The sequence below is a fragment of the Pezoporus occidentalis genome, unplaced genomic scaffold, assembly GCF_034315485.1.
Source record: "Pezoporus occidentalis ecotype Australia unplaced genomic scaffold, CSIRO_AGI_Poc_V1 ctg2, whole genome shotgun sequence".
NCBI lineage: Eukaryota > Metazoa > Chordata > Aves > Psittaciformes > Psittacidae > Pezoporus > Pezoporus occidentalis.
Genome location: NW_026913855.1, coordinates 14,025,850 through 14,053,494, shown reverse-complemented (window position 1 = coordinate 14,053,494; position 27,645 = coordinate 14,025,850). Strand labels below are relative to the sequence as shown.

Sequence of the window (27,645 nt, the reverse complement as noted above, 5' to 3'; positions counted from 1 at the left end):
AGCATTTCTTACCCTTAAATAGCATAGTAATTAACTTCCTTCATTTCTAACTTAAGTATAGCTATGCCACCGCACTTATTCTTTTGTATACCCATGAAATTCAGTGCATTAACGTGCACAAAAGTAATTTAGAAGAAAATTTAACCAAAAGGTTCCTTATTACTCGTAAACATAAGGTCTTTGATAAGAGTCCATACCATATATAAAGCTGCTGCTGCATGTCAGCAGATTAACACCTTTCTACCTCCTTTATCCATGAAAAATAATAAATCAAATTTTGAATTGTTTCATACTCACATAACACCAGAAGCAGCTGTTCTGGCTGCAAGATGACAAAGAAACTGTGCTGTGCAGCTCATACTACTAACCAAACAGCAAGGGGAAGCAAAGGAATGAGGAAGGGAAGCAAACCATGCTTACCTGGTAGTAAATGGCACTGGCTGCTCCCAGTGAAACCAATACTGAAGAGCTACCAGGTGTGTGAAGTGGAACAGAGCTTTTTAAATCAGCCTAAAAGATTTAGATAAAACATTGTTAGCAGTTGTGTCTGTTTACCCTCTACAGCTCTGAAAGCCGCTACTTATTTGTCTCTACTAGAAACATACAGGTTCAGACCAACAGTCCATATAGCCCACTAGTGCACCTCAGACAAAGGGAATAAATACAGCAAATGGCTCTGGTTGCTTTCTGTGGTCTCTTCTGCTTGTTCTCCTCCAAGACCCACAGTGGATATATAGGGATGATATGGGACAGTTTCATTTGGTTTTTAATTGTGGACTTGCTGTCACTGAGCTTGTCTGATCTCTCTCTGAACCTGCAGACATCATCTGCTGAAACTTTCTGGCTCAACAAATCCCAGAACTTCAATGACACCTATGGAAGAGAATTACACTCTTTTATCTGTGTTCAACTGATTTTTTGTTTTCAGCAAGCATCCCCCAGTTCCAACATTAAGGAATTCGGTAAATTGCTTTTCTACCTTTGCTTTAATCCACCACTTTTGTGATTCTGTAGGTTTTTACCATCTCCTCCCTCACATCCCCACCTTTCTTCTCTCCAAATTGAAGCAATTAAATTTTTTTTAGTCTCTCTCCATAAGATATCATCCAAAGTGCAGTCTGAGCTGTCTTCCTTGCCCTTCTGTAGATCTTGTCTAGCTCAGCTATACCCTCCTTGAGATGCAAAACTGCACAACAGGTATTGTTACTACAGCAGTTTTCTGTAGCAGGAAAATGTCACTCTTTCTATCATTATCCACATCTTTCCTTACAATGGCCAGTGCTTTGCTGGCTCTTCTGGCTGCCACAACACACCAAACAGATGATCTCCAAGAACTGGCACTGATAATGCCAAGGTCTCTTTCCTGCGCTGGAGCTACCCCAGTTCAGCATCATGAAGGAATGATTTAGGTTATTTTTCAAGAGACGCATTACCTTTCATTTACCGACCTGGACCCCATCTGCCACCTTTTTGTACACTCATGTGGTCCTTCTGAAACTGGCATGGCATTTGCTTATGGAGAAATGCTTGGTATTATCTGCAAACTTGCAGTTTACCATTCAGCCCTTTCTTTGCTCTTCGTTATCAATAAAGATGCAGCACCTGTCACTGGGGACTCTCTGATGCGGACTGTAATCCTTCCATCTGTTTCTTTTATAACTTTTAGTATTGCACCTTGTAAAAGGCTTCTGAAAATTCAGGTGTTGTGAAAATAATACACTTGTGCTAACAACACCCTCCTGCTACTGACTTTCCTAGAGACCCAGGGACGGGTTTCTTCCCTTTCCTAAGAGATGTGCAGGGACATCTATCACCTTCCCAGGATGGACTTTAGATCTGTCTGGCTTCCCAGTTCTGGTGTGTAGTTCCCAATTCTAAAGGCAAATTGAAAGAAACAATTTATGTCAAGAGAATTTCCTTTTCCACTTAAGAATAAGTCAGGCCTGTCCTCTGCCCACTTCCTATAATGCTGCTGGTATGGCCTAGTTCAGTATATATAAAGACCACATAGAGAATTTTGTCTGTTTGTTCAGTAGGTTTTGGGTTGTCATAGACTGTAGAAAAAAGTGCAGTGAAGTAATTTTGGAGAGTTGAAAAAACAATTCGGACAATCCCAGGGGTCCTTGGTTTTGCACTCCAAATTCTTCAGTGGTAAGGCCATTTTCTAATTTAGAATGACTTCCTAAGAGGCCATTCTTTCACTCCTTTCTGCAAGAGGGCACAAGCATCCTGCATGTTTAACTGCAAGCATACAATGTTATCTGCTCCCTCTCTCTTATGTAAGTTTGCAGGAATGCTGAAAGACTTTCCGGGCTCAGAGAGGTTAGGGGTTGGGATCAGGTCCCTTGTATATCACTGCATTGGCTTTTTAGGACGTGAAGTTATTACAATTAAGATACTGGCCGGATGTGTGGGCTAAAGAACCCAGCTGATATCACAGGCATTTATTGATAATACAACTCCTGAGGAAGAAATCTGGGGAATTGTTGTTCTTCATGCTTTCCTCTGCAAGCAAGCAAACCATATGGATTTATCAGAAACATACAATGCTTTATCTAGCTCAAGAGAAAAAGAGTAGTGTTTACTTTACTGCAGAGGAATGTTCTCTTTCAGTTTTGAAAGCCAGTTGCCTGAGCTGGCACTGTGTAACATTTGGCCTCCAATAGGCATATTGCTCTGGTTCAATTCAGTGCTATCTTTAACCTGATTATTATTTACTATTTGTGTTGTGATAATGTCTCCAAGCTGCAGTCAAGGAGAAGGGCTTCACTGTGTTAGGTGCTGTATAAACACACAACTGAAAGATAACTCTTGCCTTGAACTGTGCAACTAAGCAGCTCCTAAATTGAATGCTGGCACATGAGGAGGAAAACATTAAAGCTAAGGGTTTGGAGTTTGTTTCTCTTCCCCACCCGTGCAGTCTCAAACAAGTGACTTTGCCCCATCTCATTTAACTTGTGCACTGCTGTACCAAAAGCCCTGCTGAAAGACAGCAAAGGGTGGTGGGAAGAGATTGCCATCTCTTACTTTTTTCCTCTTGTGGGATCAGGTATTTAAGCAGATCATCTACATCTGCTCACTCCATGTGCCAGTAGGCACACAGGAAGAAAACACTGAGAAACCTGAAAGTCAAAGGCAGCCACCTGCCTGACAGTCATTCTGCAGTGCTAAGACCTTTCTGTGAAGAGAAAAATCCTTTCCCAGAAATCTTACCATTTTATTTGGCATTGGACATGAAGTAGCCTTCTACTCTAACAATATTTTGGGCTTTTTCTTACAATTTGAAGACAGCATCCAAAAGGCCATTAGGAAGTGTAGTATTTGGTTTAGTTTCACCATTTACAAAATTGAGGCCTAAGGTCTCAGTGGTCTTGCAGGATGGAGCTTTTGTCAGAAAAGTCTTTGTTAGGTCAGTGTCCACCTGTCAGGGTCTGGCAACAGGGATCCAAGTGCTTTCTCCAAAGAGAGAGAAAATTGCCAGACCACCCTTGAGAAATGGAACTTGAGTAAGGCCAGAGTGATGGTAAAAGTGTTTTCTTCTGTGCCTCAGGATGAGTCATGTCTCCAGGAGCCCATTCTCATTTTCCAGTGCATGAACTTAAATTCCAGGAGTCTGAAATAAGTGAACACCCATGCTCAACGTGGGTTCCAGGGAAGGGTGAGGGAGAAGCTAGAAGACCGGCATACTAACTCTGTTCCAGCATTGGACTAGTTTTCCTGATCTTACATTAACTATATCTCTCTATTTCAACAGTATTTCAACTCTGTCTAGGTTTTGATATTCCCCAGGTGGAAATTTACTGAGTCATTTCCATCTGTGCTGCAAGGATGAGTATTAGATGATGCTGCTGAAGAAAATGGAGAGAAATAAAAAATGACAGGGAACATAGTTCTGTGGCCTCTTCATGTGGAGCTTGGACTCTTTCATTAAACTACTACAGCACTTGCTTTTCTTGAAATATTTTCCCTGCCTTATGCTACAATCTACTACTGCAAATATCCGTGCAAATAACCCTGTGAAAAAAAAAGAGGCTAACGTGAGCTGGTATCTTTGGTAATAAACTAATAAAAATCTATAATGGGTGACAAAGTCCATCTTATAGAGTCTGTGGGCACAGTATATACAACTACTCCATGCAAAATTCAAGAAGTTATAACGAATAGCATTGTTGTTTACAGAAATATGTCAAGATAACACTGTTCCTGGAAGAGGTAGTAGCAAACTAGCAAAGTTTGCCTTCTTTTACTTACATTGCTGTCATTTAAGAACAAAATACATACAGTAAACAGGACAGTTCTAGAGTTTGTTCATCTAGGTCCTAATAAAATGTATTCAGGACTGTGTCTGTGTTTTCTTGAAGCGACACTCATCTCCTAGCTCCTGCATGCTGCTTTGGTTGTCTCTGTCTCTATGGATTGCAAGCTCTATTGGGAGAACCGGGTGTAGGATGGAGAGTTAAGTTTTTGCACTCCAAATGGACAGTGTGTTTTTAGCAGTGCTGTACTCTTAACATATATATAGTAATTAAAATAATTGTCTCCTAATAGGACTTTCATAAGTAGCTTGTGGCACACTGCCCTTATTGTAGAAAAGTACGTCCTTGCAGATAAGAAATAGCAATTAAAATGTAAGCTTTGCAGAGCACAGATAACATACACAAATTTTTAAAAAATAGTACTTTTCTGTGTTTTGTTGATTGTTTTGGATATTCTTAACACAGCCATCAGTAATAAAGGAAAAGTAATGTGCAGGAACTGACTCAGCATACTGTATAAGCACAGCAAATAGCATTGTAATGACTATGTTATCTTATCATAGTTATGAATAGTTTCGTATGCAAATGTTACCTCAAATATAATCATATCTAGAATAAAGAACTTTTATGGTATGAAATATAAGAATAATTTTATATTATTTCATTATTATAATTGGCTTTCCAAATAGCTTAATAAATATACACATATCTGTGTCTAAGTTATTAGACACACACTTTCACTAGCTTTTAGCTTGATGCTTTTATATTGGATATCATGACAGACTTGTTAAAATACAAAAGGGTACATGGGCTGAAAGGAGAGGAGGCAAAGTTACACACTCCCTTGTGCCAATGCCATGGTTAGCAACAGAGTTAGCAAATGGAAAAAGGGAGATCCTGCAGCTGCCCTGGTGCCATATTTCACAGTCAGATAATTTTAAAAGAAATCAATTTCTGCACCAGCCAACATAACACCTTCCTAAGATTGCCACTCTCTTGGTCACTGTGAAATTAAACTCTGGGTCTTTGAAGACACAGGAGAATAGAACTGGAAATTATCTTGTTATGCTATTGTCCCCTATGACACAAGTGGGTAAAGCATGGTCTAAACCAGACTTACCTGAACCTTACCTCACAGGAGGTCAATGAGAGGTTTCACACAGACCTGCTGCAAACGGGATCCTGAGTAAAGCTTATTTATAGCTGTCCAAAGCAGATTTGAAACCTGCTCTTTGAGGGCTTTTCTCTTAATTTGGGAATTTTATGTGGGGAGCAGTTAGAGTAGAAAGCCCAGTAAATACCCTCAGATAAGAACAAAACTAAGTGAGGAAGTAATTGCTCTCAGCAAAGTTACAGAGGCAAAAATCATTGTGAGATTTTCACAGCCTTTACATGGTAAAAGAAGTAATATTTACTTTTAATTTAATATAAAATAAAAAAAAAAAACACCACAACTGAAAAGCTTGTGTGGTAACAGCACAATATTGGGAGTGAAAATAAGCTCTATGTTTCTAGTAGCCATATACAATTAAAATGCTTAAAACAAGGAAAATTTTGTTCTTCCCATCACAATTCCATTAAAAAAAAAATTACTTCTTTAAAATCTATCATTTAGCAGAACTTATGCCTGAGATGAGATGCTTTTTCCCCTTCTGAATTCCTGGCACAATATAAATCAAACAAATTCAAGATAGCAAAGCCGGGAAAATCATTATTATAATCGCAAAAGCAGCAAAAAGGTCAACAAGAAGGAGAACAACAATAGGATTCTGGTAACTGTTTGGGAAGAAACTATTCTTGCTGCAGTCACACTCACTGTTTTCATAACAACAAATTAAATACCAAGGTAATTCCCCAGAGTCTTCAGCAGCGTGGCTGTGTGGCAGTGGTAGAAGCCACTCCAGCACAATGCACAATATCATTAGGAAAACCACCCAGCTGCTGAGCCACCATGCAGCTCAGAGGTATTTGAAGTTAGTTAAGCTGGAGTCAAGCCTACCTTTTCAAAGCACTGAATTGTTATTGTCCTTTTCCTCCCATTCCTGACTATTTCCCTGTCTTTCTGTCTTACTTTCCCTTGTCAGACAGACATACTTTAGACTCCATTCATAAAATGAGAAGCTGTAAGAGGAAGTATTGTTCTACCAGTACACAGATGGCTGGACTGCTGGCATCCCTAGGTGGGTATGAGGGACCCACAGATGCATTTTCACTTTTCGATATTTTATTTGCTCATTGGTACCTGATATGTACCCTAAAAATGTGTAATTGATTAGGTGTAACCTGTTGTCTTATACTCAAATGGCCCAAGAGACAGGTCAGCAAGGTGAGTGCTCTGCAAACACCCATTCTAAAAAAGAGTGGCATTTATATTTGCTTTGGTTGGCTGTTCAAGTTCAGAGAATGAAAAAAGCAAGACCATGACTTTTGCCACACTCTGGCCTCTCTGAGACTCCTTTTACTCATCTATAAAATGTGATGTTCTATATATCAAAGTTTTAATGAGAGTTGCCAAAGAACTACTGCTATCGAAACAACTTTCTTAATATTTTGCATTAGGAAGCTTAGATCTTCCTGACTAGTGTGCAAAATATTAATATATTTTATCACTTACTGGGTGAGCAGATGTGTCTACATTACTATGTCAGGCCTTCTCTGAGCAACAGGTAGTAACATAACTGGTAAATGGACAGAGTGTAACAGAGAGAGAAATCATTACTATTAAAATAAAAAGAATAAATAAAATGTTAGATCAAAACCATGCTGCAGCAATACAGGTGTTGGGGTAGTTGGTCCCTGCTGATCAGGAGGCTTCAAATAAGCATTCTAATGCAATTAACAGCTGCAGAGGTTTCACTGGGTAATAAATACCCATCAAGCAACAATAGGCTACTTTATCATCCAAACCAATACTCAGTGCAGTCTGAGGTTTGATTTGTAAGGTCTAAAACATATGTGTTTGCTGTGTCATTTCATGGCATTTTCAGGTAAATACCCACTACTTCACCTTGCAGACCAGGCCAAGTATCTCCACTCCTTTTAATTAGGCACCTGGCTGATGTAACTTCATGATTTGTTTGAGAGTCACAGTGATGCAGGATGAACACAATGAACTGAAGACTCAGTGAGGTGGTAGCAGGGAAGTTGTTTCTGCTCCTCCTGTGGGCTCATCAAGTTCTTTCTTCCTCACTTTCCCAAACCGTGATCTCATGCTTACTCAGGAAAGGCTGGCCGCCTTTTGCCAGGACTGAGGCACTCCTGGGACCTTTGAACCCAAATTTAGCTCTTCTGCAAATGAAAACAAATGGAATTGAAGAGACTTTTACAAAGATTGTTGTCCTCAGGAAAAAAATGTTACATCAGTATCAAACTTTGAAATCAAGAAGACAACAGGAGAAACCATTCTGAAAAACTGAGCTTAATCTATTTTACATTTTAAACCCAGATATCTGGTCTGCCTTTTATGTACTTGATCTCTGCTGCTGCATCTAAACCAGAGCTTCTGAGTTAAAGAAACTTTCACATTTTTCTCTGGATCTCTCTAGAGATTTCAAGTGTTCTAGCAAAGGCCTAAATTAGTTGTTCAGGAGATTTACTGTTAATAACACTTTTTACTTTGAACTGGTTTTGACTTCCTACCAACGCTTTGCCACTGGAACCATTATCATGGTCCAACCATAACTTTTTACAGGTAAAAGCTGAGACTACTGAGGCTACACATTTTATTCCTTTCAGTAGGGAAAGAAGGTATTCCAGACTTGAATACCTGTCAGATTCCAGAAAGCCTGTTCGGACTGTTTGTCATATTTTGGGTATAGACTCTAAAATCCACTTCAACAAACAGCCTTTTTTGTGATGATCCTTCAAACTACAATTACAAATAAGCATGAGGCAAGACTTTGCTCAGCATAATTTCAGAAAAGAGAGCTGTGAACTGCTTAGCATCAAGTTCAATGTGCATTTGCACTCTTTAGATAGGACACACTGGATTTTACTTCACTTGACATGAAATTCTAGGGTGAAACAGGTTGGTGAGAATATCAGAGACATGGAAATTATTGGCTAAAGAAACTGTAGGAACTCTTGGTAACTCTTAGTTTCATTTTGGTTGTCTAGTATGCAATATAATGAAAACAGTGCTGTCTGTTCATGCAGTGACTTCTCCCCTTACTTTTACGAAATTCCTACCAGGGATAAACCTTTCTTCGGATGATGGGGAAATAACCAATGAATCAGAGATGCAAACAGTTGGTATCCTATGATAATAACAGTGATGCGGATGAAAATACTCCCCAGACCATCAACTTTATATAAAAGTTAAATGTTGACCTTGTGGTGCAATCTATCTTAACTTTTCCTAAGTCCAAACATTCCTAACACATACATTTGCAGAGGTCTGCTTTCCAGTAGCCAGACCAACATAGTTACTGGAGAGGAGTTCTATTTAAAAGGAAAACCAAGTTTGTTCTCTCCAGGAAAACACCCTCCTCCATTTCCAGGGATTTACAACACATTAAGGAGAATTTATCCACCAGAACTCTGTTAAAAACATTTGTCTGAAGTTACCAAGCAGTAGGATGAACAAGAGGACAAGGAAAAGCTTCTATTTCAGGCTGATTGCATAGGGCTAGTATAGGAAAGTAAACCCAGCCTGTACTGGGTTTCCTTGTTGATAAAGTTCTCTGCAACTCACCTCACTGTAAATGTCAAATCAAATCTGTAGAGAAGACCTAGTGTGAAAATGCAGGGCTGAAAATCTAACCCTGTTGAATGCCACTGCAAGATCCTAACTGGCTTTAATTCACTATTATTTCATCCTTTGTCTTTGCTTATTATGTATGCCATTGTTAATTAGCTTAATCTTTAAAATGTCTTTTGATTGTATGGAAGACACTTTACACCCAATACTTGTTTTGCTTTCTGGAGGTGAAATGCTAAACTTAGAATCATCATTTAATCATATGTTTCCTGTGCATTCCACCTGAGCATTGTTGAGGCAAGCTTTCCTTCTAATTACAAAGGTGAGCTGAAGAACCGGTGATTAAAATAAGATCAGCTTTTCCTTAAATACCATTGTACTTCAGAAGAGTGATCAAAGCCAGTAGTTGCTTCCAGTTGCTTGTTAACTTACAACAGATGAACTTCTTAAATGAAGAACAGTGAACTCTCTTTTTCTTGCTTGAATGTAAAAGACCAAACCCAAAAACTTCCCCCCCCCCCCCCCGCCCCCCCCCCCCCCAAACAACCAACTAACACAAAATAAAAAACCAAAACAAAAGCACCAAACCCCACACCAACAGTTCTGTCTACTGTGCAATCTTTTGATTAAAAAACCTCTGCCTTCTTCTCAGGCTAACAGGGAACTCAGTCCAAATAAGGCTAAAGGATTTGCCAAAAAGCCTCAGGGAAGACTGTGTTCTATAATTCTGTTGTCAGAATAATAGCCAATGACTATTTTTTAGTGAGGAAAAGGAAATTTTTGTTGCATCATCAGTTAACATATGTAAAGCACTTTCAGATTCATGATGAAATAATATGCATTGTATACATGTATATGTGTACATGCATAGGTTTGTATGAAGTGTTAGGCATAATTCTTTTAATTTTTTTCTCAGTTCCTTGTTATTGCAAAGCATGGCCATAGCATCTAAAACCAAAACTAAACCCAGAATAATTCATCAGATATGCCAGAAGAATTGTAGTAATCCCAGTAAGAGTTACTGCTTCATTTAGGAGAAGCCTGAATGAAGCCCAAAGTCCAATTGCTACTCAGGGTACCTGGACAAGCTGCTACCTGAGAAAGAGAAAAGAATACAGCCTATCTGGCCATGAGCTCTGCATTGTGCAGGTGTTAGAACAGGACCAAAATATCTTCCCTCTAAGTAGGTCTAATACACCTGTGGTAACAGATGGAAATGGCCACTCATAAGATATCTCATTTTGTTCCTAGGGACAGCAGACCTATAGAGTGCACCTTTGCTGTGTGCCAACGTAGAATCATAGAATTGTTTAGGTTGGAAAAGATCTAGTCCAACTGTCAACCTAGCACTGCCAAGTCTACAAAACCATGTCCCTCAGTGCCACATCTATGAAGATACTTTCATGATAACTGCAAGACAGGGCAGCAAAGTTTTCTTCCAGAGCAAAATGCTGACAGAAAAGCAGCTCACTGAAATATCTATAAAACTGTGAGGTATTTAGTGCTTCTGATTCACCCTAAGAACATTCAGGGCATATCTGCTTTTTAGGCCACAGAAGCATAGCATCACACGTTGTTTTTCTTTGGTAATAAGTGATCCTATTGATGACTATTTGGAGTCATTTTGGGATGGAGTCATTTAAAATCAGAGTGCCCAGCTAATCGTGTTCAGATCTGACACAGTCTGTTTTAGCCATACAAAACAAACAGTAGGATGGGCTTAAACCATTTCTTGTGGCCAGGAGACTCTGAACTCACTTTGACTCAATACAGGTGTTGAAATCACTACAGGATTATCCCTGGAGGTGGGTAATCCTTTAAAGGTTCAGAGCTTTGGGTTAGATAAAAATCTAAACATTTGGATGTTTATCTGAAACCTTATCTCAGTCATCTAAACTCCTGGAGGCTGAACACCCATCAGTTGCACATCTACAAGTAAACCAGTAATAGGGCCTCTTGTTTCTACAGACTTAAAGCCTGATCCTGACATCTCTGAATAAACAAAACCTCACATTGGTATTGACTCACCTTTGAGCTGGGGTATTGGGAATGGGAAGTTCGCTTTCAGCTAAAGAAGATCACAAATACTATCTGATGAAGGAAAAAAAAAAAGGTTTTGGTTACAAAATACAGGGTTCTTTTTTCCATAGAAGTCATCCATAGCAAATTTTTCATTTTTTACTGGAAACCCATACATTTGAGAATTGCAAAGGAGCTTTGGTTGAAAAGCAAAATATATCACCCCTTTCTTTTCTTACCCAGGAGAAAAGGGAACTTGATAAAGAAGTGCTATAACTTTAAATCCATACTAGTATTTTAACTCAGTTGCCTCAGGTTTCTTTCTTTAGTTGTCTTTTACCACCTATGGTACCACACAACTGCTACTGATGCACTGTACTGTGGTACCTCAAAGGAGACATAAGAAAGAGTGGGAGTGTGAAACATGCACACTTCATCTCACAGCACTGAATTATGTCAGCCCACAGATATTTTGTTTTTCTACTATGGTCCCCTCCATTTTTCAGTTTTTCATCAAATGCTTTATTCCTTTCTGGCATTTTAATGAATGTAAAACCAATTTTACTAGCTGGTGAAAAATTAACTTCTGGCTATTAACGTATGTATGAGTACAACAGTGGGAGGGGGGATGGGGATGGAAACAGTTTGAGTAATTACACTTATCCTTTATTGACATTCCCATAGTGAATGTTCAGGTTACTTGGTCTGCTGTGGGTTGTGTCAGAGGTGTATGTTTGAAGGAACCAGGCACATTCTGGATACTGAGTGTGCCCAGACCCAGTTCACAGTATTATGATCTCTGCTTTCTCACCAAGGCTTGCTGAAACCAGCAGCATTGCTAGCTCCCAGTACCCACACCTACACGGAAAGAAAAACTGCCCCAAAGGAAGAAGCAAAAGAAGGAAAGGGATCCTTTGGTATTTATGTTTTCTTGCTGACTGTAAATGCTAGCACTCCCTTATTGTAAGTGGTACTTCAAGGATAAACACTAAAAAAAACCCACAGAAATGCTCAATTTAGTACAGTAGCAGGAGCTACAGATGCACAGGAGACAGAAAATACTGGACTCCACTCCTGCTTGTCAAACACATATGAGCATTTTATCAAGCTCTGGGCCACGTGCCTATACTGCTGTTCACAAGCCCAGCCTTTCCCATGTTCCTATCACATTAGTATCATGAAGAATTAACATTGATTTGCAGCATTTTAGAAGCTGGGAAGAGAATTCGATTACTTTCCCCTTCCTTTTCCCACTGACATGCCAGTTACAGTCCCAAGATCACAGGGCAGTTCTATTCATTCATGCACCCTCGAGATCTTGTGCATAGCTGCTACACTGCTCTTGTAACAACAGTCTCACCTGTTTGTACTTGTTTGTTTTGTCACAAAACAGGTAGGACCACAAGATTAACGACCATTAGTTAAAAAGCTGTTAACAGGACTCTTCTTTGATAAAGCAACTGAAATTTGCTATAGACAAAGCGCTATTCAGAATTTTGCAGAGTAATTATTTTCCCCTGCCCATGGCATAGTTGCTTCTCCTTACCAGTGGAAAGTGCTTGTCTGAAAAGGGAAGGAATGATTTACTCCACATTATTATTCTCTGTGGCTTAGGAGAATTATACTTCCACTTATGTGGCAGAAAATAATCGTCATTCTCATGGCATTTTTCAAGCATCATTGAGTTTTTGGTAACTTACTCTGTCAAGCTTCCCTATTTAAGCAACATGCTTGTTTTCTCTGCTTAACTACCTCTTACATCTACAGCAGTTGTTTCCTGTCAATGTTTCATGCTTCAAATAAAAATGTTAATTTAGCTTGTGCAGAAAGACAGTCCTTTTTTCTTCTGTGCAGCTGTGCTGTCACTGAGCTGGTTTAAGCAGGTCAGGGAAATGTTACATTTTATAAAAGACATTTGTTACTGGCTAATGTTGCTTCTAAGAATTGCTCTAAAAATCCTGCCCATTGCAGCAGCTACCCAGCAAAACGGGTCTTACTTTCGAAGTGACAGAGGAGGGCTCTATTACAGGGGTGGAGAGGCGAAAAGAAGGAAGTGAAACAAAATGCATCTCAGTGACTCACGAATCAAATGCAACGGGAGGTTGCCCACCCTCTCCCCTGCTAGCCTCGGTTTCTCCCGGAAGTGCTTGTGAGCCATGCAGCGAGCAGAAGCATGCTCCACCCCTTACGGGCATGCATTCTTCTACTGCAAAATGTGTGCTCCCTCTCTCACATTCATTCCCTCGCCCACAGTGCTCTGGGGGAAATTCTTGCAGGATGCTTCCTGTTATTCATTTAATCCTTTCTCATCTTTAAATTCTATTAAACTGTGCATTACAAAAGTTTCCAACGATTTATTAAATCAGGAATTGTTTGGAGCTCCTCATTACTTACAGCAAGTGTCCTCCAGCCTTGTCAACCCCTGGAGTTTTTGGCTGAGGTTTCTCAGCACTATGGTAAGTGGCAATGGGTCCTGCCCAGTTTGTGCATCACCACAGAAGTGCTGACTCAGTTCCAGCCAGGTTTTAGTCACCCAGACCTATAAAAGACTGTTTAATTGCACTTGTCTCAGTGAAGGTGTCATTTGAAGCTTACAGTTAGCCACCAGACAGCAAATAGCAAGTAGCTGGTTACGTGGAGAAACTGGTAATTCTAGAAGAACAATTCACTAATAAAGAGGTACTGCTCTGAAGTTGTGTGCTGAGGCCCATGGTGAGGATTTGGGCTTATTTGTTATTTTTCTTTTTCCCTTGCAGTGGATGTCTAGAGATTTGACTGTGTGAAAATTTCTGCAAACCCATATGCTTTCAGAAGCCATTCAGGATACATCTTATGTTCCAATTTGCTACAGCTATTTGTGCTTATACCTCACGAGCAATAAGCATGAATACTGGAGATGCCAAACGTTTGCAGTGGTTGCCTTTCATAAACAATACTGCCAGCTCAGATACTTCCTACAGATTATTTAAAGATGACATATTTCCAGTCAACTTTAAAAAGCAACAGCAATTAAATGGCTGAGCTGTAGGTATTTCCCTGATAAGATGTGGTGAGCATTGCTCAGCCTTGTGTCATTGGAACAGCCAGCTTTCTGAGTTATACCCCACCTGATAGAAATTTAATTGACCAAGGTATCAAACACAGCATTTTCAGCCATTGTTTCACATGTGGTCAAAGACTTACTGGGCTGGTAGCATTAGTAACAAAGCTGCTCATCGCTTTATGGTTACATTTAAATGGAGCTTGTTTCTATAGCTTATGAGAGAGAGGAAAACATTTTAACTCATGGTGGTAAATGAAGGATAAGTAAAAGATGCATTCCCTGGTAGGAAACACATCAGATACTGTGCATGCAACTACGAGGACCACCGACAAGTGGACAGAACAGAGTGCCACTAACAGGTTGCTGCCAGCCCATATATACATATATATGTACACAGCCCATTCTAAATACAGGCAAGATTTCTATCTCTGTGTTTTAAGCAACATTGCAATTCACATGGATAAGAATCCCTGTGTGATGGATACTATTTGAAGTATTCCACCATCCCTCAAAAAAAACAGTAGTTCTTTTTTTCTGCTTTGTCAAGACAGGCACACTCATTCAAAGTACTTAAGCCAGCAAACATGTCTGCAATGCAGCCCAGCCTAAAGGCAACAACAGGAGAATGGTTTAATAAAGCTACCCCATCAAGATTAATTTCAGCCATTAAAACACCCTGCATGACTGGATTTTTTGGTGAGACACATACATTATAGAAGTACATTATTTCCTAAATAGTAAATTGTTTGGGGCAGGAATCCTAAGTTCCTGCAGGTCTTTATTTGCAGCAGGGGCCTTGTTCAAGGCTCCCTCCACTATTACAACCCCAGAAATTAATAAGTGCTCTCCTCTTGGGCCCACATTTGACAGAAGGCGCAATGGTCAGAATGCACTTCAGTAGTTTAAAATGCTTTAGGTTGTTTTTTTTTTTACTGCTAAAGATGTAATCTTGTATTTCTTTTGCAGACATGGTACCATAAGTGTACACCAAATGGTACCAGCCACCGAAGAAGCCCCAACTCAGAAAGCGTATGCCTTAGCTGTGCCAGCTTTAGCTGACAATAATGTGCTGTCAGAAAACTGGATTAGCTCTCAGGCTAGGTGAAAAGAAAGAATTAAATGGAATCCACTGATAGTATTCCAGGCTCTGTGAACATGAATGTGGAGCAAAACATTACACACTAACTTAAGAAACTGGATGAAAAAATTAATGGAAATGACAAGACAAGACACAGGATCCAAAAGGGAAACTGCCAAGTATTGTATAGCTCCTGACAGGGAGAGCTGTGAAGCACAGCTCTTGGTGTGCTGTAGAAATGTGGCTCTGACATCCTAAACCCTCATTTTTCTCATCAAAATTTATACATATAAGCTGGAATACATGAACAGAGCAGAGTACATTTGTTCTAAGTCTGCAGGTAGTCTGAAACCACCTGAGAGATGCAAGTCTCGTAACAGGGAGGACCCACTCCTACCCCCCCAAAAGACATGTAAGTGTCAAGTCTATTAATTACTTTGCTGCTTATAGCGTTGGTAGAACCATGCAGCTGTTGGGTTTGTCCTAAAGCCTCACAGAGTAGCAGTGCCCTCAGCTGCTCCCTGCACTGCTGCTACAAAAACATTCATCTCACAGCTCAGACACTTTACAAGGCAACCTGTGCAGTGCCAGTTGCAGAGTTTGAGATGTTGCTGAATTTTGTGAGGGAAGATGACCACCAGCTGACCTTGCCAAGGCAACAAGCAGACAGGCTGCCCGGATTACTACTTCTCACACAGCCAGTCAGCTGAATACTCCTCTCATCTGATGGTGTGACATTAGAAAAACAATAGACCAAAAGTTGGAGCAAGCCTTGGGTGAGGCACAGCCAACTGCCCAGAGCCACTGCTGCCTTCCCTCTGTAAGTGATCGGATCACCTTACATAGATGATGCTGCAATAACCTGTGACCATGAACTGGTCATCTTGGAGGCACTTTACCGATTCCCAAGAGAGGTATCCTGCAGCTCTCATCCCTGGGGAGCTCCATCCTGGCGCCTGCACAGGTTCCAGGGGACTCAGGGTTCAGCTCACTGTGAATTAGGAGGGCAAGTGATTTGCATTTCTCTTGGATCACTTGCCACCAGCTATAAAAACAAACTACTATTCAGCTCTTATCTGCCAAGCTCTGTATATGTGAATTTTGCTTCCTGTTATTGCAGCAACAGTACGGATGGAGAAATGCTCTTGATTTCCTTTTTCAGAAAAGTTTTCTTTTCTAAACAATTGGTATTAAGCAGAACAAAACAACCAAGAAACAGCCTGCCCATTTCACAGATTTCCAGTAATATTAGAGCTCTGTACATTGTTTCAGCTCCTGCTGAGATGAAGCTTGATTACGTTAAGGTTAGACAGCCATCTAATTCTTTTTAACTCAGATACTTTCACTACAAGCTTCCTGGATCTTGAGAGACTGACTCTGCTCACAATAGCAAGAGTGGGCAACGAGAGTCTGTAGAGTTTTCATCTGGCTTCTAGGAAAACAGGTATGTATGATCATAATGTGCCTGTTCATGTGTATTTTCATATGGGTGTGTGCCTGTATTTGCCGGCAGAGGCTCTTGAACCCACTGATCAATTTCAGCCAGCCTAACGGAGGGCAATAGGTTACAAGGATTACTAAGGTCCTGCATACAAGGCAGTCAAGTAAAAGAGACAGCTTGGGAAAGGACCACTTAAGGGAAAAGCTGCTGGGTGAATTCACCAGAGAATGCACATGACACAGAAAGAAAAGTGTCATTTGGGGCCTACTGCAAGTGGCCACAAACCCAGGAGCTGACAGGCAGATCCCAGCAATGCCAGCAGGCTTCCCAGCGTGCCCATGCTCTGCTGTGTGATGGTGGAATTGGGATGGAGCTCAATAAACAGTAATGCAATCAGCATCACATGCTTGCTCACTTATCCTGATGGTCAGTACCTGGACTACCTGGGAGACCACATAACAGTACAGGCCATTTAGTATTTGATGTATGTCCACATAACATACTGGTCAAGTAACATAGGTCCACCTGAGGGAGTCATTCTAATTCAAAGGTCCTGAAAACTAATACTCATAAAGAAGGTCCCAAACTTGTCTTAGATTAATCCCTCTGTGCAAGCACAAGGTGCCCATCAGTTTCTAGGTGAATAGAATGTGCTTGTTTATCTACAAAAGCCCTAAGCAACTTGATGGCTTTTCCTTAGCTCACGAGTTTAACTGGGACAGACAAAATAAACAGAGCCAGTAAAGAAAACACCAATTCCTTGCACAGAAGACAGTCTTTGGGCAGCTCCAGTCTGACATGTCTCCCAAGTCTCTGTGAGAGAGGGGTACCAGCCTCCGTGCCTTTCCTATGGTGTACTAATTGCAGCTCAGCTTCCTGCTGGACACACTGTTACAAGAGCAGAAGACTGGCTGGAAGATTGAGAAGTGGAGATTAGATATAAATATGACCACTGACATCATGTTCAAAATGCCTGATCCAGCCCTTTTTCCATAATGGAAACTGGATCAGATTGCGCGAGCCATTTTCTGCAACTACAGGTCAATGAGGGACACCGGCTCTAAGGCAAGGCTGCTCAGCAACAGCCCAGTCTTTAAGGCGGGATGATGAGTTACTGGAGAACTAAGTGACATTGTGATGAAGTTGCATAATCGTTATCTATTCTACAATAAACCAGCTTGCACTTCTCATGGAAAGCTCATCAGAACTGCAACACTTTAGTTTAAGTCTTATCATAACATGAATGAGCAGCTGTTTTACGTTTTGCATTGTCCATGTGAAAGAATTCTCCTTTGTTTCTTAAAAATTAGTATCTTGCATCATGTCTTACTTTGATGGCTTGTTTTACATTTCAAGAATGCAAAACAATTGCACAATAAATCACTGGAGGAATGTACACGAGGGTTATTTGTCATGGTTATAAATAAATGAACTTTAGCAATAGTTGATAAATAGAAGATTATGGACAATTCAAGCAGGCTCTCAAAAAGATCAGAGCATGACTTTAGCCCTTTAGTAACAAGTTTTATTTTATTGCCCCATAACCCAGTGGAAATACAGCAAGAGATATAGCCAACTGCCTCTACAGGCTGGTAGCTGGTTGCCAGAGACAGGCTATGAAGTCATTTTTTATTTCTACAGGGTGCCTGTGCCACTGGGTTCTGCCAGGGGTAGAGAAACTCAGCACCTGTGAAAACCTGACCATCTGTGAAAATTGTGAAGAGTGTTCATCCTACAGATGAACAGGTTTGGGGAACTACTAAGATTAAATGAGAACCAAATTTGGTCTTATGCTCACTAGAACGAAGCATGAAAGCAGTTCATTACAGAAGAGATTTCAAACTGCAAATCATAATGTCCTCCAGTTCTCAGCTGCATTAAGACCCACCTTAGGGTAGAGCCTTTTTGTCTTCGGTAGTACTGAAATTAAATGCCCTGTTGAATAGAAATAGGATTACCTGTTTACCTAAATGCTTCCTGAACCAAGGACTGAGCAAAAAATGTATATCCAACCTTTAATTTGCTTCTGCAATTATTAGAGAGGCTCCAATTTTTAAGGACTCTCAAAGTGTCACTGCAGTTCATATCTTCATAGAAACTAGCCACTTCTGTGGGAGTTTTAACGTCTGTGAAAATGCAGGCAGACTTAGGTTCCCTGGTAACCATAGTCCCATTTACTGCTGGATTCACTTACAGAATTTAGTCAAAGCTTACTTAAGCCTGCACTTTTAAGGCTCTAGATTTGGTCCAGCTCAATGAGGAAAAAAGAGCAGAAGGACAAGCTGAATTTTATCAGAAAAGCTTATTCCTTAAAAATACATCTCCGAGAACATATGCATCTTTCTGAATTCAGGGCTGAGGCTCAAGAACACAGCAGATTAATCTGATTTCAAAACCGAATTTGAACGTATACACATGTATTTTTGAAATGTAATGATGGGAGGAGCAGTAATTGTAACACATGTGCCAATCTCCCAGTAACATGTCTGAAGTGTAATTACCAGCAGTTAGAAAGTATTAACCTTTATGATAATAGAATGCAATTAATTCATACAAGTCTCTATCCATCAAGATAAAGAGCAACAGAAAGTAAAGGGGGAAAAAAAAAAGAGGCACTTAAATATGCTTGCCTGTGTGTGCATGGATATGCAGTTAGAGACAGACCTAGCGCTGCTCTTCAGATACTGATATCCGAATTGCTGTTATCTGCCAAAAATGCTTGTGTGCAGTACACAGTTCTTATTGTCTATTGTTATCTATCTAGACATCTATCTTGGGAATAGCTGAAGTGTCCTTCTCTTTTCTGTCTGAGGGTGTGGTGAGATGATAGGGCTGGGCCGATACCAAGGCTCCCAGATGCCTCAGAAGAGGGGATCCACCCCATCCACCTCCTCTGCTCCCTCCCACTGGCACTGGTGCATAGCTGCTGGGCTGATAAACCAATTCAAGCCAGTAATCCAGCAGGAAACTGACCCCAGGAGATGAGGGAACAACCCATAGCCAGTCTAGTAAGCTAAATAAGTCTGTGCAAAAGGACACGTGCTGGAGCAGGGAGGGAAGGAAATGGCATTGCTGGGAGGGGGATGGCTGGGGAGACAGGCACTACACAGCAGCAAGGCACGATGTTGGCCACGCTCTGCTGTCTGACCTCACCCTCAGTTTCTAGGAACAGTGACTTAAAACATATTAGGAATGACAGCTTCTTCCTCCAGCCTTCAGTAATACAGTATATATGGGTGTCAGTGTACTGAAATACAAGGGGTGTACTGTACTTGGGGAAAGCATCAGGTTTGGAGCAGGAGATTAGGCATGAGGAAAGACAAATTGAGTGATGAAATTTGCCAGGACTATTATAGCTATACAACCAACCAAATGCAGATTTGGCATCAGCTGCTTTTTTCATTCTTTCTTATCCATGTCCTAGCCCCAACCAGCACCTTGGAGCAAACATAGCTGATGGGCTATTTAATGGAATCAACAATAGAAAGGTGAAAGCTCCACGAAAACGAGCCAGAAGTGCTTAGGGTCTTGTAGACAGAAGTCAGTGCCAGAAAGAAAGGATACTTGTGTTAAAAGATTAATTATCCAAACATGAGGGACATTCAGAGACAAATATGCTCCTGAACTTGAGCCACAATCACTTCTAAAGCCCAGCCAGCAGTGCTACTACACACTCCATGACCCCTCTCTGCTGAGGAGCCCACAAACCAAAGCCATTGTGCCCACTCTTGGGGAAGACTCAGCACACACACTGACCTTGGAGGGAGTGTGCTGCTTCGTGCAGGAGAGATTAGACCAGGCCAAGGTACAGCAGACACACACAGGTTCTTGGGGAGCTGGCCTAGCTCCAGATCTGCTGATCCCCAGCACCAGGGAGCACAGTATGGGTAGGGGGGAGCCCCACGAGATCGCCACACAGTCTTGCACGCCTCCAGACTGCTGCCAGCTCCCTGGCAAAAACTGCTGAGGAGCACTCCTGCATTTGTCCAAACAGGCAAATACGACAACTATCTGCCCAAAGGGCTTTCTGGTTCCATGACAACATACCAAACATGAACTGCTCCCACCTTTCTCAGGGGAGATCTGCAAGGCACGAGACAGCTCAGTGGGAGGAGGGCACCTTGGTGCTTCTGAAACAACACAGGCAGGTGCTCATCATGCTACTGCAGAACACCTGGCAATTGTCAAAACAGCCAAAACTAGTCAACTGGTGTTGATACTTCATTACAGAGAATTTTTTCCTTTATGATTATTAAATCTTTAATCCTTTACTAGCAAATCCCCCCCCCCCCCCCCCCAACAGCCCTTGGTTCCCTGAAATGAAGTGAGGTTCCTTCATGTGTCAGTCACAGCCCAGAAGAACCACAGAGAGGAGAGTAAGCACTGAGGCATCCTCTTTGCTTTGTTGTTCTCATTTCTATGTGATAGACTTTGACTTTTCATTACCAGGGGGCTCCAAAAGACTCTGTGGACAGAAAGGGAAGAGCCCAAGAGGCAGAGGAGTTCTCAGGGTGGGGTATGGGCTATGGGCTGTGAATGTTTTCACCCCCCAGCCATCATCGGAGACAGGTCATAGTAGGTAACCAGAGCCTTCCCCAGGGAAGCTTTGTTCATTAGCTCAATGCAGCTCCAGCCTCTTCCTCACACTAGCCTTCAGCCAGGCTGCACCAAGGATTGCTGGGCTGCTCTGCGTGGAAAGCTGGTAAGCCCAAAATCAGTTTATCCCCACTTGGGCAGCTATTAGCTACTTTGCTGGGATGCTTTGCACAGCAAAGGGGCTGAGTGCTGTCAGCATGTGCATCCCCCCAGCAAAGCAGTTAGCCCAGATGTACCTAACAACTACAAACATATGTAAATTCAGTTTTGTACCCTGTGCATTTTCATGCTCTCATCCATGCCTTCATCCATTAAACCCCCCTGGAAAATGCTTACTCATCCTCAGGGCTCGTATTGGAGCCATGGGACAACATATTGTAATGAGAGCTGTTCATATCAGGATAATAAAAATGACAAGAGGAAGGCAGACAGATTGTCCAAAAGGGCATTACCTGACAAGGGCAGAACAACCATTTCTAGTGAAAACTGTAAGTCAGACCCTCTGGGTGCACGCAAGGTGGCTGATTTGTATCATTCTGGGAACACAAAAGAGCTTCAGAGTAGGACTAAATTATGTTGGTGGCCTACTGCTATGGATTTCAAAAGCACCACTAAAAACCCATACATAACATTCTTACTCACGTACTCCTTTAAATGGCTGGTCAGGCCCTCTGCAGCTCTCTGTTGCTGGAGGTGCCAGAAACCAACCAGCTCATCAGTGCAAGTTTCTAGCCTCCTACCTTTGTGTATATTCAGTAAACACAGCTATTTGGATCTGGCAGAGCACTTGTGGTTTCTCCACACATACTTTGCTACCTAAAGAGCAAGACTTAAAATATGTAGCTAATTGTGATGTTTTACCCTGTTTGCATGTGCAGGACTTGAAATGCTTCACTGAGCAGACAGGGATCCTCTTTCCCATTCATGCAAAGCATGAAGTGCGATGAAGACCTCAGGTATCTTTTATGAACTCTGCTCCAGGAAGAGCAACAGGCATGGCCCATCAGCAGGACAATCTAGCAAATACTGGGCTAGCAGAACTTACCTGTCATTAACCTAGTTGAGACACTTGGGTTTGTTTCTGGTTGGAAAGTTCGACAGATGATTTATCCAGTCCTGTCTGTTAGCTAATGCATCACTGTATAAAGACCAGTACAATCTTCCCCTGCTCTGTCACACTTTGCATGGCATTGTTATTCTCTGGTTGTGCAACAGTCATCTCAACTATCAGACTTACAAAGCAAATGCTTGTAGAATTCAGACATAAAAGGTATACCCTGTAAGCTTCCCAGCCAGGAAGAAATTGTGAAAGCAAGCTTGAAAGGAATACAAGTTGGCTAGAACAGGCTGTTTAAACTCCAAATTCAAATGAGTACTTGTAGAAAATATTTTGTAGTATACGCCCAGATTTTATGACACAACAACAATAATAATAGTAATACCACCTAACTTTCATCAGTAGATCTCAAAAGCACTTTACAAAGAGATTAAGCATCCTTAGAGCAGCTACTTTGCAACAGGCACTTTTTCAGCTACTGACAATATGTAAATTACTGAAACAGATTATGCAATATTAACTAATCACCTGCCAAGCCTTTTACCTCAAGTTGCTACCTGGAGCAAATTATTATGCTTAATTCTGGAACAACTGACACCTATGGTTTATCAGGGCAACTGTAAGCATAAACAGTAAACTTAACAGCATGAAGGTTAGTTTGCATAGCCTATTTTCTTTTTTTGCCAGTTGTATACAGTGTCTTTGCAGCCATACACATGCTATTCTGCTGAAATTAGTTGAGGTCTAGGGAATGCAAACAACTTCACGAAAACAAAGCCTTAGCTTTCCAGAAACAATGCAAATTATATCAGAATGGATCAGTCCAGGAATCACAAATATGAATCAACAAAAAGTGAACCCCTCAGACCTGGCAGGGCAAGTAGGACTTCAGTGAATCTACTTGACAAAGAGAGGGGGGAAACTTGGGCTTAACCCTGAGATGAGAACTTATTTTTCTTCTTCCAAACTGCTGTTACATTCTGTTATGGTGCAATATCAGGCTCTGCTAGGTGGTAGATAGTGCATTAGATATGCACAGTGCGTGGTAGATGTGTATTAAGATATTGCATGAAGCAATAATGTTTCCTAAAGTTTCTCTTTCTTCTACCCAGCACACAATGCAAAAAGCATGAAAACTACGCACAGGTTAGAAGTGGGTAGATTTGAAGGGCCCATACTGCACTTTGAGATATTTTGACTGTGTTACGTATAGCCAGTCTCACTGGCTATAATAAGCCTATGAAAGTACCTAATGCTTGTGGACTGATTTTTCATGAAAACTTGGAGTCAGGTGTTATTTTCAAAGTGCTAATTGCACTTCAAAACAAAGAATTTAATGTCTTGTCCTCAAAGTGAGGCACAAAGCTTGGAAACGCAACCAAGGGGTATTTTAAAAGCTGAAAGAATAAGAGACAAGTAACACATCAAACTGTATTAAAGAGACAAAAATACTGTTTGTAGTGCCTAGTGTTTTCAGTACAGTATACCTACTTTTTCTTTATCATGATTTGGTACAAGAAAAGATATTTCAGATTTTCTGAGAACTAGGGGAATCCTCTACTGAGGCTTCAAGAAACAGAGGCAGCCTTGTAGAAGGATGGGTTACTCTGAGATTAACTCAGTCTGTGTGCACCAGGTAACACCAACAGGTATTGAACCTGGAAAAGGAAAAACTGGTATTCACCATAACTAAAGAAGAATACCCTGGAAAATAGAGCCTGTAGGTGGCCTGTCTGACACAAGCTACACTTGCAGTCAAAACATTATGTGAAGTCAAATTGATTTATCAATTTATTCTTAATTTTGAAATTACTTTAGGTACCCAAAAAAGAGAACATAGGTTTACCTTTGTGAGTATTAAAGGAAAGAGACCTTGCAATATAATATATACTCTCCCTATCTCTCTCTCTTGAGCTGTTGCCCTGTATCATTCCAAAAAACAGAGCAAAAGGTCTGACTTCCCCCTTGATGTAGCTCATGCTTCACCAGAGCTTGCAAAACAGCAGTGGTGCCATTTTCACATGAGCCCATCGCAATGGAATCAGGTTATACATTATTTTCTCTCATACTTCAGTCCTAGGTGGGGCCTTCGTGTAGGTGCCAGGACAAGTCAAACAATGATTATCTGCTAACCTCAGACTGCAATTAAAATGAACCCTGAAATAGAGCATATCTGAACAAGAAACTGTAAAAGTTAGACAGATGGCTGTTACCAGCAAACTAGATTTTAACAAGCAAATCAAAATCTCACCATGATAAGGCAGGAAGATAGTGAGATTCAATGCAAATTTGCGATTATCTACATGATGGAATATTAGAGGAATTATTTTCTTCTTTAAGTTATAGTTGACTGAAACAGCTTTGCCTTACAACATTCATTAGTCAAACAGACAGGAATAAGGAAAGAAAAAAGATCCCAATGTTAATCTACATCTGAATGAAACAGAGGACGCAGCTAAAGAAAGGAGAAAAAAAGTACACATTAAAGCCACATGGTCCCTGTATCTTAGAGGTCTCTTGCAGCCCCCAAAAGCACACAAACTCACAGCTTTGTTAAGGAAAAACCTGAATTTTCAGCTTAGCGGGTGCCGAGTAACTGTATCAGTTCTATGTATAACAGAGCTCACTGTGGCCATCAGCTCTAACATGGTGATGCAGGCCTGCAGACATGCAGGTGAAACCACAGAGAGAGCCAGGCCATGTACTAGGCTTCCAGCAGTCGTTTCCATTAGTAAAGCGCCAGAATAACTCCTACTTCTGCAGCTCTAATTCTTGGATTCACCCCTCAAGCCTCAGATTTCTGGTCAAACAGAAATGCACAGCCAACAACTCTAATACTTCAGAGACCATAGCAAGGCTTTCACATACCTGAGAGTTGCACTGTACACTCTATCAGAGATCTGAGGGACAAAAGATATTTCTAACATGCTCCACCAAGGGATGCCCAGCCCCAGTTTTTCAGTCAGAACCACCCTTCACATACTCTACTAGCTCCTACCAGCAGCCACACTTATCTGAAGACTTAATGTGGTATGGCATGATATGAGTCACCTGATCTGGATGCTGCTCAGGACCCACACATAGGCTATATTTGCTGCTCCATAGTCATTCTTTTATATCCATAGTTAAACATGAATCTAAGTAATTAATAGCCTACTTAATTGATTATTACCTTATTCTCTTCTAGAATAGTTTGACCAGATTGCTGGATTCTGCAGTGCATTTCTTCTTTGAATTTTACTGCAGTTATTTGCTTCTCAGGCTGCAGCTTACTTGAAGGTACTTGTGTGATGTTTAGCCATCAAAACGTTTTGATCAGAAACCTGTGACCAATAGCATGTTTTGTATTTCCCAGGACATCAGCCTAAGTCCTGCCCTCGTAGTACCATATGATCATGATATCATTTATCATTTAGATACTTTCTTCCCCATCCCCCAGCAGATTTCCATGCCCTTTCCAGAATGAAACAATTTAACGATATGCATTTTTAGAACAGGACTCCTGTCTGATGCAGAGAAGTAGAATGACTTGCCTTTGTGTCAAGCTGACAGCAGAGAAAAAAGGACTCTAATTTCCTATTGCAAATCCAGCATCCCAGCTAAAAGTAATACCAATTTCTTCTACCTTAAGATTTTGTACATAATTAAAACATCTACTTTACGGGTTCATTTTTTTCCAGCAAAATCATGATGGACCATTGGTAACTTCTGTGTGGTACTCACTTGGGATCCACTGATTTGGTGACCACTTCTGCCTGCGGACTCAGCCTCAGAAAGATTACACTCTCAGTCCAGACGCATGTAAACAACTGGCTTTAGTGAAAATAGTTGCTTTGCCAGATTAATCCTCTTTGCTAAGGGGCAGGCACAGCCAGACAGTGATCTGTCCTTCAAATTTTCATTCATCTGTGATGCCACACGGTATCTGAAAGAAGAAAAATCCAAACTCCCAACGAAGCTCTCCTTTTCAGTGCGTAGTGCAGATGCCTTACATGCCTTACCTGCAGAGCTGCTTCTGCAACACTGGCTTCACAGCTGGAGCTCCCGTATGCAAAACAAGTGCAGTGGAACAGTTGATGTTGATAGAAGAAGAAATTTTGTCCTCAGATCTGGTCCTACATTATCTCCTTTTTGAAATTGCTTTAATGCTTGTATCCATGTTTCCATGTCATCTTTTGCCAAAATATAGCTAAGGGTGGCCTCCAAAAGCTGAAACATCTCAGAAAATATGAGGAGCAAAAGAAGGAAACTTTGTAAAAGAAAATCATCAGATATTTCACTTTGATCTTACTCTATAGTTTTGGTTTGCTTCTTTTCTCAAAGTTCAAGTATTTTCTTGCCTGTAGCAATGCTAACACATGGAACATGTTAACATACCCTCCTGCTTGTTGCTGATTACTATATTAAGATACTGTCGGATGAAAAAGCGGATGAAAAAACAGAGGTCTGTTTACAAACTGTTTAAGCAGACAAGGTCTTGCACTTAGAGGTACCTTGCAGACTTTTATCACTTAATTATTAAAACACATAGACTAATTTTGCATCTGCTGCTGGAAGTAGCTGATGGGGCCAGCTCAGGAAAACTTTGAGGACTGTGCCTACGTACAGGTTTTGAGAGCAAATCCCCCAGATACCTTGGTTCCTCTATGCAGTAACGATGCCCAGGTTGCAGCACAAAGCCAGGCTAGGTCTGCCTTTGCATACAAGTACACCCCAGAGAGAAGCAATTTTTGCTGAGAATGTTTCTTGCCTCCAGAATGCTAATTTTCTGCCATAAGCTTTAAATTGGAGCTATGCAAAATCCAAAGAGAATTGCTGTGAGGCAAATGACATAAGGGAGTGTAGGAGTAAATACCATAGCTGTACATATTCAAACACTGCCCATAGTGTTTCCACCTCTCCTCTCTCCAGGAGACAATTGGAGAGTTTATGCTCCTCTATGACAAATCACATTCAAAAATGTTAATGACTACAGGCATGAAACCAGTTATTAAAAGTCATTATAAGTGAGCTCTAAATTCTTTAAAGAAAACGGAGCCCAGGACCATGTCCATGCCTTCAGCGAGCTGGCTCCCCTGGCATGTCTTCTTGCCAACCCTCCCTGCCTTTGCAGCCCTGCTCCATAGCCCCCTGGGTCCAAGAAGGTTTCCTAAGCAAGGAAGCATGCGAGTTTTCTTGCAGGTGGCAGAAGCCACTAGAGGGCATTCAAAACACAAGTTTTCCGAATAGTTGGGTGCCCATAGCACCCAATAAAATCAATTAAGTAGTGTTATGTGGACGTGGTAGGTTGGAGAACACCTACATTTCTCAATTCATGTTTGTTCAAGACCTAATGCAGGTAACATTTGTCCTGACGCTACCACAAATGCTGTTCCTATGTAATTAGAGCTGGGATTATACCACAAGAGGATCAAATACTATAGTAACAGGTTATTTTGGAGTATAAAAATGTAGAT

General features: G+C 41.0%; 1 long non-coding RNA gene across 1 annotated transcript; it reads right to left on the bottom strand.

Moving 5' to 3' along the window:
- Nucleotides 1-12,945: 12,945 nt before the first annotated feature.
- LOC134163097 (uncharacterized) lies at nucleotides 12,946-25,469 on the bottom strand. The gene is made up of 2 exons (XR_009964569.1): nucleotides 25,058-25,469; nucleotides 12,946-13,513 (listed from the first exon to the last, which is right to left on the bottom strand). It is a non-coding gene; the product is annotated as an uncharacterized LOC134163097 (long non-coding RNA).
- Nucleotides 25,470-27,645: the final 2,176 nt, after the last annotated feature.